The 20114-nt window shown below is 40.2% G+C and overlaps 1 long non-coding RNA gene across 4 annotated transcripts in view; it reads left to right on the top strand.

The window, feature by feature from the left end:
• LOC110350215 (uncharacterized) overlaps positions 1-20114 on the top strand; it is an 86492-nt gene that overhangs the window by 18115 nt on the left and 48263 nt on the right. For all 4 annotated transcript variants that reach the window (XR_015441363.1, XR_015441364.1, XR_002396662.2 and 1 more), the window contains exon 2: positions 6416-6557. This is a non-coding gene — a long non-coding RNA (uncharacterized LOC110350215). The remainder of the gene's footprint in view (positions 1-6415; positions 6558-20114) is intronic.

The following is a 20114-nucleotide window of genomic DNA, read 5'->3' as shown; positions in this document are numbered from 1 at the left end:
CTAAGCACTGGGCAGCCTGTCACAGGGGCACGACTTCCCCAGGGAGGCTGGCCTTTGCAGGTGAAGCAGAGTGTGGCTCCATCAGGCCTTTGCCAAGCACCAGTCAAGTCAGGCAACTATACCTGCAGGGATGCTCACTTTGCCAGGATTATGCTTGGCTGGCGCGTCTCAGGGATGATGAGAAGCAGCTTAGATATTGTCTCCTACCTCCTCCACCTAATATGGAGCTACATCCAAACTCTTCCCAAATCCATATACAAAGAGTATTTTCATATTTCCCTTTTTCATTTCTGTGGATGCCTCAAACCTCCTGTTTGATCACTTATTTGGGACAAAATAAAGACCTAACAGTAATAATTTTTTTCACATGAAGAGGTAACTTTCCCTGGGAGAACCATCCAATTAACTTTGATATTTAGCCTACCTTTCCACTTTAATCACACCCTGAATATGGCTTTTGATTAGTAATACACAGAAGCCTTTAGGTAATCACGTGTATTTCTTATACACAGAAAAATGCTTACAGATCTTTTCAGCTAGAGCAATTGTGTGTAGCTTATTATTTTAGAATATCTTAGAGCTCTTTTTTCTTTGAACACTCCCTATTTATTAAGCCCAGGACTGGACTAGGGAAGAGAAAATGGAGATCTATAGTTCAGTGAAAAATTAGTAATGTTTCCTCCTCCTGGAGACAGGTGTACTTTTGTGCAGGGTGTTCTGTGTGTGAGGAGTCTTTCCTACACAATCACTTATCTTTGTGTTATGATGTACTTTTGTTCCTTTTTAAGGCATTGAAAAGTTCTTTGACTCTAAAGAAATGTACTTCTGACTCTCTCCCTTTATTGCTCTTGTTAAATAAAAGATATAAATTTAAAGAAATTCTGAAAGTGATATTTAAGATTGTATCAATCATATTGTTGTGGTCTGAATGCTTGTATCCCTTCAAAATGTATGTATAGATATGTAATCATCATCGTGGTGGTATTAGGAGGTGGTGCTTTGGGGAGGTGGTGAGGTCACGAGAGCCAAGGTCTCATGAGTGGGATTAGTGGCTTATAACAGAGCCCAAGGGAAATGGTTGCCCCTTCTACCATGTGAGGATGCATGAAGTGGGCATCATCCATAAACCCTCCCTAGACACTGAATGTGGCAAAGCTTTGATGGTGGGTGTCCCAGACTCCAGAATCACTGGAAATTAGTTTCTGTTGTTTATGAGTCACCCAGTTAGTGGTATTTTGTATATAGCAGCCTGAATGGACTGAGACACATATACACATAATAATGAAAAATCTCTTCAAACCTACCTTCCAATTTTTGTTTTGAAACTAAGTGAATTTTTGGAAAAGTCTACCTTTTCTGCTCCTTACCTAGTTCCACCCAATCCCCCTCTCACTTGGCAATAGAAAGTTTTTCTAATATGTTCTATTGTTTCTATTGAAGTGATGATAGTGTGTGTGTGTGTGTGTGTGTGTGTGTGTGTGTGTCTGTGGATGTGCGTGTAGTGCCTATTGGGAAGGTATGAAGAAGGGATAACTGGAGAATACCTCTCACTCTACTTGCCTGCCTCCACTCTGCCTTCCATTGGGTAACTGACCAGAGCAGGTAGTGTATTACCTGCAGTTTCTCCATGTCCATACTACATAACTCATGCTGCTTACTTTGGCACTGGGGAGGCAGGATGATGTCCCCATTGCTTTGCTGACCTGCCTATGGCAGGCATTGTGGTTGCTCTCCCCCAACTTCTTCCAATTCTTTGTTCCCTTGTCAGTCTCTCACTACAGAAGCTAAAAAGATCAGATGCTCATTTTCCCAGCATTCTCCCTGCCTCTTCCAGTTCCAGCTAGGATGGCTCTGTCATTCATTTCTGGTCAATTCCACATAAGGGAAAGTTGGCCGGCAGAGACTCCTGGGAAGCATTTCCCTCTCTGATGAAAGGAGAGAACACACAAGAAAAGAGCCCTGGTGTTCTCTCCTGCTTCTGACACAAGAAGACATGACACTTGGAGCAGTTACAGCCATTTTGCAACCATGAGACATCCAGATAAAAAGCCAACATTCTGGGATAGGTGAGGTAGAAGAATGAGAACAGACTTGGTGGAAATAGCAGTGCATATCTGGGACCACCCACCTATGATTTTTCCATTAAGTAAACAACATGTCCTTTTTTTTAAAAGTTTTTTTTAAAAGAAGAAATTTGTAGCCAAAATAAATTCTGACTCATGCACAAGCCAGGTATCTGGTTCAATGAGACTGTATAAATAAATAGATCCATATAGATTATACATACCCATATATATGATGATTAAATAAGAGAGTTAATAAATGAGACTCTCATCTCTACCACTTCTGCATGCATTCTGGCTGTACCTGACTGTTAACAAGGCCTAATCTAGAAGACTAGAAGGCTGGACTGGGATGGCTTGATGGCTTTTTTTAATCTACTTGGCTGATGGTAGATGCTGAGAAGGGTCAAACATCTGAGGGCTGGAACAGCTGGCTGTTCTTGAGCATCTTTTTCTATATATTCTCTTTTATATAGTCTCTTTATTCTCTCACTATATATTCTCTTTTCTCCTCTTATTCCTTCTAGGATTGAAACTTCAAAATGGTGGTGGTGGTAGGGAGAAACCCAAGAGGAATTGGTATTCTTTGTATGATCTCAGGAGTCATGTAGCTTCACTTCTATCATATTGTATTGGTCAGAGTGGTCACCAGCCTACCTTGGTTTTAGGGGAGGGGAAGTATATCCCTCCTTGATGAAGGGTGGAAACTTCTAGAAAAACAAGTGTACTGGATAAGTGTTTCCGATGGTCCATGTGTTTTAGGCTTGCTCCCCAGGGTGGAGCTATTGGGAAGTACTCGAGTCTTTAGGAGATGAGGCCTAGTGAGAGGTCCTTAGGTCCCTGGATTATGGCTTTAAAGGTGATCATGACTCCCTGTTATCCTTCTCTTCTTTGTCCCTCCTTGGCTATGAAGTGATTGGTTTTGCTCTGCCACATCCTCCTGCCATGATGTGCTGCCTTGCCATAGGCCCAAAACAATGAGGCCAAAAAACCATGGACTGAAACCTCCAAACCATGAACCAATATAAATCATTTTCCTTATAAATTGATTATTTCAGGGTTTTTTTTTTTTTTTGACAAGGTCTTGATATGTAGTTCAGGTTGGCCTTGAACTCACAGTGTGGCCCAGGCTGGGCCTCAAACTCACAGCATCCTCCTGCCTCAGTCTCCCGAGTGCTGGGATTACAGGTATGTGCCACCATGCCTGTTTTTTTTTTTTTTGTACCACGAATCAAACTCAGGACCTTGAGCTTGCCAGGCAGGCATGGGTGTCACTGAGTTACATCCCCGGCCCCTTTTCTTAAAGTAATACAAAACTGACTCATACAATGTGGAACTGAAGTATTACTATGACCACTTTTGAAAAAAAAATCCCATTTGCTACAGTGCCTTATATATACCTCTGTTATAATATTGAGCATTTTGATATAATTAGTCTCTTTCATGTCTCTCTGATAAAGGATGCGAGTATATCGAGGTTTTGGATTGTGATTTTTATTTTGGTGGTACCAGAACCTTTGTTCTGAGCTACATTTCCAGCCCTTTGTAAACTTTTTATTTTGAGACTAGGTCTTGTTAAATTGCTAAGTTCAGGTGGGGTTTGAACGTGTGAACCTCCTGCTTCAGCCTCCCAGAGTGCTGGGATTACAGGCATATGCCATCATGCCCAGTTTTGAATTGTATTTTATCCATGTTAGTACAAGTAGTATATTTCTGAGGATTGCCTTAACCTCTCTGGGTCCTATTTGTGTGTGGGGGAAGTATCAGAAGTGGAAAGATTTTTGACCTTTGTCACGGTCATGGCCAACTCTAGCATTGAGTCTGCAACTCTTTAGTGGAATGAAAATAAAAGGTCAAGCTGGTATATACGCTGGCTAGGATTTGCTTTCCTGCCTCTCAAGCTCATAGTATTGCTGTCTTCTAGAAATTTCAGCCATGATTAAATGTTCTAACCTGTGCCGTCCTGGGTCACATGTAGCTATTGAGCACTTGGAATGAAGCTAATGTGACCAAGGAAGTGAATTTCATGTTTTGTTTGATTCACTGAATTTTAGTTTAATTTTAAACAGCCTAATGGCTACTTTATCGGGCAGCTCAGGTCTTGAGGATCAAATTTAGCAATTCTATCCTTTTGCAAGACCAATTACTACTTGCTTTTCTTTCTTCAGCAAAAGAAAGCCACAAAGGTTTTTTTGTGTCCCTTCAACCCTCCACCAAAATACTCCTTTAAATTCCAGAGACAGCTCTTAATTGCTGGTTTCAGCAACTTTCTCCTCCTGCCTTCATTTTTTTGGGGGGTGGTGGTGCTGGTTGTTTTGCTATATAATACCCCCCCTTGTTTTCTACCTAGAAAAATAGTTCCTTATGTCTAATCTGTATCACATACACTAATGTAATCATCTGTGTTGAAAGGTTGTAGATATTACGTAAGTCAGTTACCATTTTCATACACTTTAATTAAGCCCTCTTTTAAACATTCCTGCTGTTGACTGTGTTCATTAAGAACCTTTAATCTGGCCTCTGCAGCTCCCTTGTTTAATTCCAGTTGTCATTCTCTGTATGCTTCCTGTTTGTCATGTCCTGCTTTTTATTAAACTGTCAGCAGAATGTTCTTGCTTTTATGTGGCTTGTGAAGAGTAATGAGCTTTGTCTTTTTTGTAGTTTCAAAAGGGGGTGGTGATCATCTTAACTTTATTGGCAAAAGCATGTATTCACTTTGTAACCCTGTTTGACCAATTTGGAGAGTGAGAACAAATATGTTTTCTTCCCTAAGCCCAGAGTGGCTGCCAGGCAAGAATTCAGGAAGCATGACTAGGGTTTCAGAGCATTAACATTTATTTGAAAGGCAAACTTTATTTTCATAAAAATAAGTGTGAAATTGGAACACAGAGTGCCCTGGGGATCTAGGTTTTGCAGCAAGGACACTTAGACTGCTCTAGAAAGAAGCCACAGACTGCCTGGGGCATTTATAGAAAATCATTGGATGATGAGGAGAGTGTAATATAGTGTCATAGCCGTATTTAACCCAGTGAAGAGCACCTGTATGCATGAATGGATAGAGGGAGAAAGAATTTGATCTAGCATTTAATTCATTCTTGTACCCCCCCATCACTCATTCAGTTCCTTTTATAACTATTTTATAACTATTCAGTACCTTTTATAAGCCAGGCACTATACCAGTGAACAAAAGTGGAGTTAAAATTTTGGAATAGAATAAGGGTGGGGGAGAAAGACAACAAATAAGAGCCAACAAAGTAAATTATAGTGCATTTGTAAGTAACACATGCTATGAAATAAGAAAACATAGGGCAGAGTAAGGGATATGCAAAGGCTGCAATTTCAATTGCAATTTTAAATACGATGGTCACTTTGGGATTCAGTGAAATGATATTTGAGCAAAGCCCTTAACTGTAAGGCCAGGTTAACATCTAGAGCAATGCCATTCACAAAGAGAGTGCTCAGGAAATATGGGCTGAATGCACAGACAAGAGTAAACTCTATTCATCCTTCCACTTGTGTTTTCAGATGAGCTTGAGATGAGGTGTGAGAATCTGCTTGAGATTTGATTATCACTCCATAATGAATGTTTCCAGTGTTAAGATTTTTCATCCGTCTCAACACCTAATGATAAGTCAACAATTTCATCAGATGTCTAATTGAAGTTTTAGGGAAGTGTTTTGTAGCCAGAGGGGAAAAATTGGTCTTACTGAATTTACTGAAACATATTTATACATGATTATTATCTCAGACTGGTACTTTTTCAATGTATGCAAAAGTAAATCCTGCAAAATATGTGTCTCTGCATTGAGCTAACATTGCCTATGTGGATTGATGGAACCAGGGGGAGGGCTGTGGAGATTTGCAGCCGGGAGTTAGAAAAGCCAAGCATCCCTAGCTTCATAATTTTGCCTGGGGCCAACCCTGTGGGAGAGTTTTAATAATGAACATTCTCCATGGCTCTAAAATTATTTAATTTCATGGTGATTTTACAACTCCCGTCTTAACACTGGAGGCACAATGAAAGTAGATCATTTGTTTGAGATCCTGCAGTGGGAAAATACTAAGGCCAGGAAAAAGTTTCATGTTTGTCAGAGACTTAGTTCCCTTGTTAGAGTCAAATGGACTGAGTTTAGAGTTAATTAAATAATTCATTCACTTATTTGAAAAATATAATTCAGCTCTATGGGTTGGCAGCTTCCAAGATAGCTCCTGAAGAGCCTTACTTCCTGGTTTCCATGTTCTTGTATAATTCCTTTCTATAATCAGCAGTGTTGACTTGGGTATGAAATAGGATATTGTCAAAGTGACAGGCTGTGACCTATGAGATCAAAGCTTTCACTTGGTTCTCTTAGGGCACTTGCACTGGGAGAAACAGCTATGATGTCTTGAGCAGTCCCCTGGAGAGAGCCAAGTGGTGAATTGCAACCTCCTGCCAGCACTGGGCACCATCTAGGCAGCCATGGGTGTAAGCTGTATTGGAAGTGACTCTTCCAGGTAAGCTGCTCCCAAATTTCGTATAGAAGCTATGAGATAATGTTTATTATTGAGCTGTTTTTACTCATGACACTTCTGACTGAAAACGAGTTGGGGTTTTCTACAACAACAACCAATTCTCTGATTGACCAGATACCCACTGGATGTTCAATTCAATTTGATTCAATTCAGTTCAATTTTAGAACTATCTGGAGTTAGTGCAGACCCTACAAGTTGAAGGTTCAGTGTCACAAAGCTGCTCCTTTCTTCAGATGTCAGTCACAAATCTTGGCCTAATTCTGAGTAACCAACTATAAACTGCCTTTTCAGACTCAATCAGTTTCTAGAATGGCTCACAGAAATGGCTCACATTTCACTACACTTGCTGGTTTATTATAACAGCCAAATGGAAGAGATGCAGAGGGAAAGGTATGGGGAGCAGGGTACATGGAATGTCCATTCCTTCCATGGGCCACCCTCCCAGAACATCGATGTGGAGACGCTCTAGACTCTGTTGTACTATAGGGATGCCGAGGCGGGTTTTATTACATAGGCCATAGATCAAATCACTGGCCAATGGCCCCAGGAGACCGGAGGTGGGAGGGTGGGGAGAAAGTTCCACTCCTTTAACCATACTGTGTGCTTTCTGGTGACCAGCCCTCATCCAAAATGTGTCTAGGGCTCCCCACCCCCGGTCATCTCATTAGCATACAAAATGACTCTTTTTACCATCCAAGGGTTTTAGGAGCTATGTGACAGAAATCAGGGACAAAGACTACTATAATCATATATTTCCCATTACACACAGTTGTTTTAAGGCTCTAAACTCTGAGCTAATATTTAACTTAATAAATACTTGATAACTAATCCAGATGTTGGTACAAAGGAGAGCTGACAAAAATTTGAAAATGTGGATTTGGAATGGGGTGGTGGGTAGAACTTTGAATATTAGTGAAAAGCTAAAGAATAAAGAATACTTGAGACATCTAAAATCAAGCTCTACTGACATTTGGTTGCAACTTCATCTTTTAAGAGAAAAATTGTCAGTGAACCCCAGACGACAGCTCCTTTCTCAGTCACTCATAAAATTGTTCTCCAGCTGGCCTTGAATTGTCCTGGTTCTCCCCCTTTCCTTACTTGTAGTTCTCAAAATAACTAGACTGCAACATCCTGAGATGGGACGGGTATGGGGCTGGCCAAAGGAGCTGGTTTTGTCCCAGTCCCCACTAGAAATAAGATGGCTTTCAAGGCTTTGACTCAGCAAGTCACATTGTCCCTAAGTACAAAGTCCAGGCTAGGCTGCTTTCCAGGTTTCTCAGCTGTAGTGCAAGTGGGCATGTGCAATTGAGACTGTACACCCTAGGTAGCTTTTCTGAGCCTTGGGGAACAAGCTAGCAAGAAATCTAGGGCTTCTGCTGTTTCTTGTTGCATCTCTGTAAGTAATAAACCCACTTCCAGTAACTGGTTATGTGTTGCTGTCTCATCAAATTCAGATAAATTGGTAACTAGGGCACAGTGAACCTCCTGCTTCACAACTCCTTGTTTGTATGAAAAAAACTGTCTTTGGTAGCTTTCAGGAACATTCTTAAAATGAATGATTCTTAAGTACCAGGAATGGTGTAAAAGCAGAAATCACTTTTGTCCTTTCTTTTGTATTCATTGGTTCAACAGCTACATATTGACCATATGCCATACACCAGGAATTGGAGACTTGGTGAACAAAGCAAATAAACTCCCTGTTCTCATGGAACATACTTTTTAGTGGAAGGAGATGGAGAATAAACAAACAAATGCCCGAGAATTTCAGAGGGTAATATAAGTGCTCTGAAGAAGCTACACCATGATAGACGTAATGCATATAAATAGCTTTCTTTGATCCCTGAGTACTCATTCATCTTACATCGCTACTAGCTTCTAGAATCTGACAATTTTGCCTATATTCCTTTTTTTCTTCCTACAATGTTTTTTGGCAGCCAGTTATGAATGAGAATTTTGACACCACAATCTGGAGATGAAACTCTTGAATTAGCTGGTTGTTACACAAGTGAAACATGCTCAAATTCAGATAGACAAACTTGCCTAGGTAATGAAGTGGGTGGGTGGGCATGGACTGAGGTCAATCACTCAGAGGACTTTGCAAGTAGCCTGTTGTGTAAAACTCCATGGTTATCCCAAAGGTCCCCTTGCTTAAAGAAATTAAAATGTATTCATTTCCCTCCTTTTTTATATACCTTAATTAAAAAAAATTAATTTACTTTGTTTTGATGCATTTTAGCTTTCAAAAAATGTATAATAACTGTACATATTCATGGGATATTGTGTGATAATTTGATACATGTGTATAATGTATAATATTCAAATTAACTTTTCCATCTTCTTAAACATTTATCACTTCTTTGTGTTGGGAACCTTTATACATCACTATTCTAGTTCTTTATGAAATATAAAAGAAATGATCATGAACTGTAATCCCCCTACTGTGCTGTAGAACTTAGAAGTAATTCCTCCTAACTGTATTGTTAGCATGCCCTAACTTTCATTTATACCCCTGCCCCACATTTGAATGCCTGTTAGTGTAGCGTACTCGTGTTTAGTTTGATGGCAAGGTGAAAAGATTCCACAGAGTAAAATAGATGTTTAAAAATGTAACTGGATCCTGAATGCTGTGTATTATGAAATTGTGGCTATGGTGTGGGCCATTTTGATCAACAACAGAAAAAAAGAAAGGGCTCTGTCACATACCAGGCATGCCCTGCACAGCAAATTTAATTCATGCTGGGCATTGACTGCTTCCTGGGATTAGTCCATGCATGCATGGATGGACGATAGCATTTATTCTGTTTGGAACCCTCACTTCAAGAGTCCTGCCTCCTGCTCCACCAAATGTCGACAATCTCTGTGATATATGGGTAAACAAACAACAAACACTTACAACAGTATGCATAGTATATGTGCTACCGAAATGAGCACCACAACAGTATGTATAGTAAGTTACTATGTGCGTACAATGGGAGAAAATATTTATACATAGCCATTCCTTCATTATTAATGCTAGGTGTTCTGAACATAGAATTAAACAAAACAGATGAAATATTATCCTCAGTAAATTTTTATACCAATGATGAAACAAAATTCATTTATTTTGGAACAGGGCTATTTGGAGAATGTTGAATTATCTATGAGAGGTAAATAAAGGAAACTTGAATAAACTGGATGGACAGGGAGAGGATCTTGGAGAGTCAATGAAATAAAAGGTAGTAATAGTACTTTTACAAGTGTACATCACTTAAAGTAATTGTATTGAGAAAACAGTTTAAGCTCTCTTAAACAACTAACAGCAGGGCTGGTGGGGGGAGGAGGGTTGGAATGAAGGGCAGGAATTTGGTGGATTTCCCCCAGTTTGAAGGAGTTCAACAGCTAATCCTAAGGAAGGTAGATGTGGACTCCTGCTGTGACATTAATGAGACTCAGCTCTCTACTCCTAGTTTCTGGCTCTACATTTGAGTTTCTCAGAGATAAAATCATTACATTATGACTTGAAGGAAGACTGGCTCAATTGCTCAAGAGCTGTGTTTCTCCATTTCTTCACAAAACAGTAAGACTCACTTTCTTCCATGTAGGAGGAAGGGATAAGGTAGGATGCACTGGACATCTTTGAATGCGTTCTCTCACCACCCCCTTTTCACTTAACCAAAGGAGCACAGAATGACCCTCATACCTGCCTTCCCCCCGACTCCCAGGTTCCTTGGCAGAGCCTGAAGAGTTGAAGGAAAATGCTCACAATGGGGCTCAAATATTTTCAAAACTTTCAAATTCATATGCTTAAGTCTTGTCTCTCCCTTCTCAACTCAGAATATTACTTTATTTGGAAACAGAGTCATTAAGCAGGTAATCAATTTAGGTCATTAGGGTTGGCACTAATTCAATATGACTGGTGTCCTTATGAAAAGGATTTAGATGCAAACCTACATTAGAGGACAACAGGTGAGGGTGAAGGCAGAGGTTGAGTGGTGAAACTACAAGCCAGGGACACCAGAGATTGCTAGCAAACCATCAGAAGCTAGAAGAGAGGTGTGGAATAGATTCTACCTCATAAGGGACCAATCCTGTCAACACCTTGATCTCCCAGCCTCCAGGACTGTGAGAAAATAAACTTCCATTGTTGAAGCCATTCCGTTTGTGATATTTTATTATGGCCAGCCATCCTAGCTAAATAATCTAGCATATAAACTGCTTAGGATAGAGTTTAGGATTGCTGCTATTATGCAGACCATTATTGACTTATATTGGGACATGGTAGGGATTATAGTAAGTAGTGGGTGAATGTCAATCACTATTTTAAGAACAAAAGACTCAGAGACTCAGACTTACAACTGTGCTTATCAGATTTATCCATGGAAGAAGAATCCGTAACTATTTTAGTCACTTTCTTGTCACTGGGACAAAATACCTGACACCTGCAACTTAAATAAGGAGAAGTTTATTTTGGCTCATAGTTTCAGAGGATTCAGTTCATGGTGAGCTCTAGTCCAGAAACAGCATGGCAAAAGAGCATGGTGGAGAAAGCTGCTCAAACCATGGCAGCTAGGAAGCAGAGAGAGAAGGGATGAACCAGTGGCAAGAACACACCCTTCTAAGTCACACTCCCAGTGACCGATCTCTTTAGACCTAGTGACTCATCTCTTTAGACCTGGCCATATCTCCTAACACACTTTAGCTATGAACTCACCAATGGATTAGTCCACGGATGAATATAATGCTTTTAATATCCAATCATCTCCCGAAATCCCACTTCTGAACACACAAGACATTTGGGGGACATTTTAGATATAAACCATAACAATAACCAAAGGGAAAACTTGGTTTCTGTTTAGACTGGATGTTGATTTTGCTGGAATGCACGAGACCAGGTCAAGGTGTACCTGCAGCTCTGCTCACCATTCAGTGAGAAGCTCTCAGCCTCAGGGTCCCTGCTATAATTGTGGGGTTGTGGGAAACAGAAATAGCAGCCACTGGGGTATGGACAGAGGTGTGAACACACCTGGGCCCTGCAGCTCTGTGCTGGTTGGTCATTCTAAAGGCTGCGGAGGAGTGGAATACCCTATACCCAACAAGGATACTGATTTAAGCCTCCATTTGTGCTGTGGAGGGAGGTGGCACAGGTGGGTCCCTCTCTTAACCTTCTTTCTGTTGCCTTCTTTGGCCTTGATTTTGTTCTCCATCTTGATGTTGTATTGGAAACTGCAGTTCTTTCCTGAACACATAAGAGCAACTCGAAATCCTGAGAGCTGATTTCAGTTTTGCCTGTTGTCAAGAAAGAGCAATCTGCTTGCCAAGGTCTACTTCGCCCTCAGTTAACAACACATTGTGATTACAGTCTGCCTTTCCTACCACCTCCTATGAAAAAGAAGGGCAGGTTTATGAAAATTGCCTCTGGTGTTTTTAGCAACTGGGGGAGAAAAATACTCATTTGTTCTCAGGAGGCTTGTTGAGATCTTACATGTCCTCCTGGGTCACAGAGCCTGAGTTCTCCTGGGGAGAGAAGAGGACAGTACCTTCCATCAGACTCCCTTGGCTTTGGCCTGATTGAGTTCCTTTATTTCACTGTTTAAAAATTCGGACACAATTTACAACAGCAGTCCTTAGGGGATCTGAGGAGGGGAGATTGAGCTAAACATATGTAATTTTGAAACAAGACGGCTCCTTCCATTAAAATCTATCAGCCCATTATATTCTGTTTGTGTAAAATATTTCCTCAGATGTTCTGGGTGAGCCCTGATGTCTGTGCAGGTGTCCTGAAGATCCTACAAGGTTCTGTACAAACCCACTGTTCAATTCTGCACCGTTGGTACAGTAGCTACTGGCAGCATGCAGCTACCGAGCACTTGAAATCCAAGCTGAAATGCTGTGCAAGAGCAAAATACACGCCAGATTTCAAAGCCTTGGAATAGAACAGGATGCAAAAATCTCATTAATAATTTTTATCAATTACTTGGTTAAATGATAACAGTTTTGATATATGGGTCAACTAATTTTCTTAAATATTATTACTGTTTTAATTTCACCTGTTCTTAAAAATTTTTTTTCTAGTAGCCACTTTATAATTTCACCTATGACTTGCATTTGTGACACACATTGTATTTCTACTGCACAACACTTGTCCACATTATTTATACAAGTGTTTCTTCTTAAAGGGTACTTTGCTGATTTTTCTAAGTTGTTTTCCAATGAAAAGTTTAGTCCTGCTTTCTAGAAATCGACAACCAATACCTCATCAGATATTTTCTCTCTCTTTGAAGGATTTTTGTGCTTGGTTCAGATAGCTTAGCAATTTGCTTCCAAGTATTAAGATATATAATTGAGTCTCTTTGCTCCCATTAATCTATTCATCTTTAAACCACAGGGCTGGATATATCCATAGGCTCCTTCTGGTTTTAGAATTTTACAATTCTGTTTTAAATTTGTGGTCTGAGAAAAAGAGAAAAATGTAGATTAATTTGGGAGACTCATGACATTTGAGGTAAGATAAAATTTTCCAAGGATAAAATCTCTTTAACCAGTCTTACTCCTCTGAGCTAGAAGCCTGGACTCACAGCCCTAGAGACAGAACATGCAAGAGAGGGAAATGCTGCCTCCTACTGGGATAATGTAGAATAGCCATTGTAAGGAGAGGTCTCCCTACCCAGTGCTGATCACAGCTATTAAGGGCAGCACTAGCTCAGACAGCAGACACAAAGTGTGTGTGTGTGTGTGTGTGTGTGTGTGTGTGTGTGTGATAAGTGTCTAACATTTGATTCAAATGGGAGCTGACTACTCCCTTCTGCTTACAGTGGTTGTTCTAAGGGTGTCTGTGGTTTGGGCTGTTGAAGCTGCATAAATGTAAGCACAGGAGCTGTACCCCTCCTGGTTCAAACTTGGAGAGACAGCAGGCCTGCCAGGAGGTGCCTGACAAGCAGTGAGAAGCCAACTCAAGGGGCTGGAAGGTTAGCTTAGTCTAGGCCAAACTGGATTTCTGCTCCTTTCAAATCCTGACCAATGTCATTTATGAGAGGTCACCACATAAAACATTTATTACAATAAAAGACAAAATGCCATTAATCCCTTGAAATACTCAAAGTACTCTCCCTTGCTTTGAGGATTCTCATCCCACCATTCTTGGCAATGTGTCTTTTACTATAATACATTTTAAAAAACATAAATATTCACTGTAGTTTTCAATCACCCCTTATATAAAGTATTCTCTCTGGGAAGATGAGCTGACTTTCCGAGGAGCTCAAAATGATCAGTAATATAAATAGAATGGACACAGATCATTTTCTGTCAAAACATAGTATATTTCTAAGAAAGGGAATCTGAGGGATGCAGGAAGCCACAGACCTGGTGCCAGAAAAAAGTGTGAAGGAGTCCGTGTGTCACTAATACTCTCATTCCTCGGGTCCCCACCTCGCTGTTCTCCAAGGCTCATCATAGCTGTGCTGCTGTTTACATTGTTTTGCTTCTCATCTCATCTTTCCAACACACAACACAGGGTACAAATGAACTTATTCACTGCTCGAACACATACGCCCCCCCCCCCTTGGTTCCAAGGGATACATTTATTTACCTCCCTTCATGTAAAACAAATATTGCTGGCTTATGGGTGGAAATGAGGAACACAGGATCTCAAGTTTATTGCTAGGACTCTAGGGAATGGAGGGAAAGGCAGTAATCTGCAGGGAAGAGTGATAACAACAAACACCAAAGAACCCAGACGGAATAATGCCTCCTGGAAGGTCATTCAGTAGTGCTACTGTCCTGAAACAGTTATCTTGTTGCCTGTGCCTTCTCTGATCTTTCCTGTCTTAGAGCTGGAATGTATCGATCTTCAGTGGTCAGTTACTATGGAGCTCATCTCCTTTCTGCCTGTATTAGTTAGCTTTCCTGTCACTGGGATGCAGTACCCAATATCTGCAATTTAAAGAAGGAGAAGTTTATTTTGGCTCATGGTTTCAGAGGATTTGGTCCGTGGTTGCTGGCTTCAAGGCAGAAACGGCATGGCAGAAGGGCATGGTGGAAGACATCTGTTCACCTCATAGCAGCTGGGTTGGGGGGAGAAGAGAATGAACAAAGATGATAAAAATATACCCTTCCAGGTCATGCCTCTAGTGACCCACCCCTTCTGACCAGGCCTCACCTCCAAACACATGGGACTTTTAGAGGACATTTTATATCTAAACCACAACACTGCCATTATCTCTAACATACTATGAACAAAATATCATATTCGCTATTTAGTACATTTGTGAATTCTACCTCCTTAGAGCAGCTTCTGCTTACTCTAGTGTCACAATTCTTTCTTTTGACCATTTAATAATCTTTCCAATCCTTCCTACTTTTTCTCTATTTTTTTCTCTTTCCACCAACAGACTTGTTCCCTATATCTCCATTTCATATTCCTGAGAATTTCCTTATATTTCCATTTTATATGCTTGAGTAATAGAATTTGATGTCTTATTCACCATTTTTTCTTTCTTTTTTTTTTTTTTTCTTTTTTTTGTACCAGGGATCGAACTCTGGTCTTCGCGCTTATGCAGCAGGCGGCAAAACCATTGAGCTAAATCCCTGGCCCTCACCATTATTTCTTGTAGGGCAGAGATTTCTCACCAGGCTTCCTCAGAGCTGGCACCCTTGGCTTGCATGTTCATCTCAGGTTTAGTCAGCTGTGGCTCAGGGAAAGGGCATATGGCACAGTATGTGACCATATGTGCTCATGGAAAGGAAGTTCTCTGAGTGTAGCCCTTTATAAGGGGTTGAAGGGGTGCCATGTTCCAAGGATTTTCCTATCACAAGCACATCTGCCTCCAACTCTCACCCACAATGCTATTCTCCTATGCAGTGCTCATCTTGTTGGTCCAAGATCACATTTTGGAAGGTGCCACATGCTTTACTTGGTGGCCTTGTTTTTCTTTTTAATAGAGAATCAAAGATGGTTGTTTTTGCTTCCTTAATAAGAAAAGACCTTGGGAAATAAAGAAAGGTTTTATAGTGATATGTAACAACACATACATGTGATCCACCCTCAATGGCAAATGCAACGTGCCACTGATTCCTCCCTTAAAAGACTTTTGGGGGACTAAGAAGATATTTGAAAAGGAAACTCAGGTATCTATCCTAAACTTCCCTTTTTTAGTTACTACTGCTTATCCCCCAAATGCAAAGGCTTGTGCCCTGGAACAGCACTGCCTCTAGGGCCACTCTTCCTCCAGCCTTTTAATTTAATCCTTTAGTCCAAATTTAACAACTTTCTGCTAAACTATGCAGTTTTCAATCTTCTTTTCTCTTTGAATAGCTGCGCATGATTGTGCTATTCAGAATTTTCTCAGAATGTAATTGCTCCCTGCATACTTCAATGCCCTGGTTTCCATGGTCTCTGATGGAAATAACTTCAGGTAATTCTGGATCTGGGTAGTGTGAATGATGAGATCTGAGGAGAACTGAAATTGGGGGGAAATACCTTACATTTTCTTCCTTCTAATAGCATTTTTTTTTAATTTTTTTTTTTTTTTAGAAATGTAGACAACTTTCTGGGTCTTCTGCCAAGTCCCAAGTCCATCTCCTGCATGTGGATGGTGACCCTTACTCTGTTTGAATCCCAAGCTGTTTTCTAGTAAAACCCAAAGCCTCCGTGAGTTCCTACTGTGCTCAAGGAACTGTTATAGGTAGGCTCAAGATGATCAGGCCAGATGTTTTTGTTAAGGTAATTCTTCAATTCTTAATATGCTCAGGAATGTGTAATGGCTCAAACATGATAGAGGCTTGTTTCCCTCACCTATAGTTCACAATGTCTAATGGGTGGAGGTCTTATCCAAACAGCTAGATTTCTTCCTCTTGTAGCTCTGTTGTCTTCACTGTGTGGCTTCCCTTCTCTGTGGAGGACTAAGGGCTGCCTGTGGGTTTTTTGGTGGGCCAGGCCAGGAAGGACACACATCATTCTACTGAAATTGTACTGACTGATGCTCGGTCACATAATTGGCTCTAACTTCGAAGGATGCTGGGAGATGAGGTTCGTTATATGCCCAGGAAGAAGAAGAAATGAGAGTTGGTACACACACAGCAGTTTTTATTACAATAAATGAGATATTAGTTTTCACAGAGCTTTTGTCTATGATTTGAAGGAGTGAAGGATGGTTTAGAATCTGATAGCCTGATAATAGGAGGAACTAGTGAAACAACTTACTTCCCTGGCTTTGAATCCTCCTGGTAAACTGTTTACTAAGCAATTATCAATACTCACTTGGCTTCTATAGATTGCTTATAAAGAAAGGATGCATTGAATTAGAAACCAAAGATCTTATTCAGTACTGGGTAGCATACTGGAACCAGAAGCCAGGTGTCCACAAGTTTATCTTATCACTTGGCCTAAATGATAGCCATAGCTGATGTTTCCAGATCCTTTCCTATATGCTAGGTGCTAATCTAAAGATCTTACACCTATAGATAAGACTCAGATTCTATAGGTAAGGGGGAAAGCAAAGAAATATACTAAGGTCTAAATAAAAAGTCTAACTGAATTTTGAGGTTATAGTCACATAGCGATGGAATTGTCCATACCAAGGCAGTTTGATTCCAGGACTGGGGTTCTAATTTGCATAGTGTATTTCCTTGTTAAATAAGTGATTCAGTTATAAACCACTGACATTGTGGTTTCTGCACCAGTCTCTTGTGAAATTTTTTTTTTTTTGGTATGGGCAATCCAACTCAGGATCTTGCGAGGCAGGCGTCGGAACCACTGAGCTAAATCCCCAGCCCTCTTGCAATTTAGTTAGGGTGAGGCCTGGTCTTCCAAACTTAGTTGCCCTGTGTGCATTGACAACACTGAATTTTAGGATATGCAAAGTAGAACTGCCTCTCTCTCAGCATGAGGAAAGTTTTTCCTGCTAGTGGAACAGTCTACTCCATGGCCCATCCCTCAATCTTTGATTTCTTGAAAGTTTCCTTTCTATTTACCTTAATAAAATGTGATTTTCAAACTAAAAGCTATGCAAAACTTTTTTTTTATTATAGATGCACCCTGCCTCTATTCCTTTCCTGAGGTCCTTAATGGTGGAAGGGAACTAAAGAAATTTAAAAATAACAAAAACTCTGAATTACTTTGCTATTTCCAAAAATTATGTTGTCATTCTGCGACTTCAAGCAAAATTCCAATTGTTTTTGCTTATAAAAAGGAAGCACAAAAAGTCAATATAACATTTTTCTCTATTTGTTAGCAAGCTTTGACTGTGTATTAGGCATGATACCAGATTCTGGGAATTTAAAGAAGAAAATGACGTAGGCTATGCAGGGAGAGGAAGATGAATTCTCATACATACTAAATTAATGTGTGGGGACAAATGTATTAAGAAAACATGCTGGGCGCCTAGAGGACAGAGCAACCAATTCTCTCTGGGGTGGTGGTTTAACTATGTTAAATTAAAAAGCCAGAACTCAGTTAAATAATAATAGTATTATTATGTATCTTTTTTGTTTACTTCTTAAACTAGTTTAAGTTTAACTTTAAGTTTTACTTCTTAAACTAGTTTACATTTCACATAAAATTTTTGTTCAGATGTTTCCTTTCCTTTATATTCAGAGGGTATCTTTGTAGTCCTTGGTTCATTTCATTTTTCAGTGCTGTAAGACCTTTCACATGCTAAGCATACACTTTACCACTGAGCCACACTCCCAGAATCCTTGGTTCATTTTTTAAAGATAGATTGAGTGGGGTGCTAGCAGATGAGTGGTTATGGGAAGGAGTTGGAGCATGAAGAGAAAGTCAGCAAATAGGCTGTTTGCCACATCCAGTGTTCTATACAAAGGACCATAACCAAAACAGCATCAGTCAGGGGCTTGGGCAGAGCTGGAGCCAGATGTTTCTGGACTCCAAGGTCTGGTAGGAGAGGGTGAGAGGTTATGGATGGCATCATGGTTTCTACCTTGGGGGATTGACCTAATTATGAGTTCTCAAGAAGATAACAGGTAAAACAGGCTAAAGGGAATGATGTTGGGTTCTGCTGGGTTCTTGCAGGACACCTGAAGTGATATATAAATACATTTTTGGGAATACAGATGAAGAAGAATAAGAGACAGAGAGTTCTGGGCACCATTAATATGTGTGCTGTGTATGGCGGGGGACAGTGAAAGTCATGGGCCTGGGTGAGATCCTCCTAGGTAGGTGAGCAAAGTGGTGAGAAGAAAAGAACTCTGATATTATGGGTGCATGTAGAGAAAGGAGAGCTGGCAGATGAAGCTAACAGGTGGTTGCAGACTTGGGATAATAACTAGGAGAGTGTAAGAATACTCACCATGTTACTAAGTGCTTATTATATGCCTGGCATTGTGCTAAATACTTTCTCATGCATTATATGATTTGATTATCATAACAATGAAATAGTTATGAGCTTGACATTATACCCATTTTACAAATAGGAAATAGAGGCTTAGAAAGAGTAACTCACCAAAGATCATACTGTTAGCCTGTTGCAGACCCAGGATTTGGGCCCATATATGTTTGCTCCAACACCTTTCTTCTTTCTCAACACCAGCTTTAGAGATGTCCTGGAATCTTGGAAATCAAACAGGGTTGGAGTTTGAGCAGTCAGGGGGTGGGTGCTGAAGTCTGTGGTGGGAGAACAGATTTGCCTGTGAAATTCAGTCTCAGGCTGATATCAACAGATGCGCAGGCCCTTTCTCAGGGTAATTGTGCAAAAGGATAAAGACCCCTCAAGTGAAGAGATCCCAAGAAATGCTTTAATTTGGAAAGAAATCTGAAGGCAGTTTGATCCCAGAAAGCTCAAGCACAAGAAAGACTGGAGGCAAGTGAAAGGTTAAATAAACTGGAGACTCTGACAATTGAAAACTGGAAATGTAATGATTTCCAGATTCTATTATTTGAGGCTGGCGATTTAGTTCAGTGGTTTCGCCGCCTGCTGTGCAAGCGCAAGGACCTAAGTTCGATCCCCGGTACAAAAAAAAAAAAAAAAGGAAGCACATTCTATTATTTCAATGTGTCATAATCACAGCCAAGTGTCCCAGTGAATGCAAATCCAGATCTCTCTTTTCATTAATTCTCTAATTCAGAAAGATAATACATCCTCCTCTCAACATAAAAATACAGAAAAGTATAAAACATCTATTTCCTGAAGGTTACATTTTCTGAAATGATTCTTTATCTCTAGGCCAATAGTGACTATTACTAGTTACTGAATTTTTACTTGGTATAAGGAACAGCTGTATCACTTTTATATATATATATATATATATACTATTTTAAGGACACATGAGCCCTAAAAGATAGGTGCACATTTTAGGTGTGTTCCACAAGTGAGGTCGGTCTGCCCTAGCATTTGTACTTAGCCTCTGCATCCTTACAGCCAGGTCTTCTGCAAAGCCCAGGAATCCTCTTGTGCTACTCACATGTTTTATTCAAGTTATGTTGCCTAGGTTATATTGGGAGACTTGCCTTTAAGAACTGTAATATACATGCATCAAAAGATTACATTTTATTCTCAATTCTTTCATGAGTCTTGGACTTGAGCCAATTCACAGATGTCTTTGTCTTAA

This window comes from Heterocephalus glaber, unplaced genomic scaffold (assembly GCF_053883595.1).
Source record: "Heterocephalus glaber isolate CG9 unplaced genomic scaffold, H.glaber_assembly_v1.0 deba00001509, whole genome shotgun sequence".
NCBI classification, from domain to species: Eukaryota; Metazoa; Chordata; class Mammalia; order Rodentia; family Bathyergidae; genus Heterocephalus; species Heterocephalus glaber.
Note: the sequence above shows the minus strand (reverse complement) of the source record. Positions and strands in the feature narration are given on the sequence as shown.